The following is a 1080-nucleotide window of genomic DNA, read 5'->3' on the forward strand; positions in this document are numbered from 1 at the left end:
CCAGGTGGTGTGCAGGCCACCTGGACAGGTCGGCAAGCCTTCCCTGTTGCCCTTCCGCGAGGGAACGACCTTGGCCGCCGCCACGCGCGTAGCCGGAGGTGGTGGCTTGCACCGGGACGCCGTTCTGTCCACGGCTGTGACCTCGTGCCTTGACCCGCAGCCCTCCCCACCCCCCGGTTTTAGTTTTTTTTTTATTTTGGCACCGGTGTGTGCCAGCGGGAGTTGCTGAACCACCCGTGCTGCAGGTCTGCCTCCGCGCCTGGGGATAGAGAGTTAGAAATATCAAGGAGAGAGAAACATTGATTAGCTGCCTCCTGTACACCCCCCACCCCCCACTGGGTATGTGCCTGCAACCAAGGTACATGCCCTTGACTGGAATTGAACCTGGGACTCTTGAGTCAGCAGGCCGACACTCTATCCACTGAGCCAAACCGGTTAGGGCAAATTCTTCATAATTTTGAGCAAGGAACCCCCCATTTTCCTTTTATCCTGGGCCCCACACATTATATAGCTGGTCCTAGAAGGAGTATAGGTCTTTAGGGACCCCAGCTTTATAGGGTGATGCCTCCTATTTTATGGGCTTTCTCTCTTGTACCCTGTAACTGGCAAGTCCCTTAAAACTCAAAGTTCACATTCACTTGTTTGATAAGAGCAGCTTCTGTGCACTTATCCCTCTATGTTCCTATTGTACCTTTTGTCTTGAATATCTTTTACTTTATTCCAGGAAATCAATGCTTCTATGAAGATTGTTTAAGACAGATGCATTTCCTTTTCAGTGGGAGATTCAATCCAGGTCTCAAATCCTGCTGGAGCAGAAGCCTGGGCAGTATCCCAAAGCCAACCCCATTTCCTCTCTGGAAAGTCCCTCCTGGTGCTCTTCTCCTCTCGTGGGGTCACCAACCTTCTTCCAGATCACAGTCCATCCAAGCCTCCCCCCGACCTCCCCACCTCCACATCTGGACAATCCTGACACAGTCTGCAGGGCCGGGCCAACTATTCCTCTCCTCCATACTGTTCAGGCGTAGCCCCTATCCCCTGGCTCCTCAGGGATTAGCTCTTTGGGTTCTCAAAAGCATTTCT

Source organism: Myotis brandtii, unplaced genomic scaffold (genome assembly GCF_000412655.1).
Source record: "Myotis brandtii unplaced genomic scaffold, ASM41265v1 scaffold6026, whole genome shotgun sequence".
Lineage (NCBI taxonomy): Eukaryota > Metazoa > Chordata > Mammalia > Chiroptera > Vespertilionidae > Myotis > Myotis brandtii.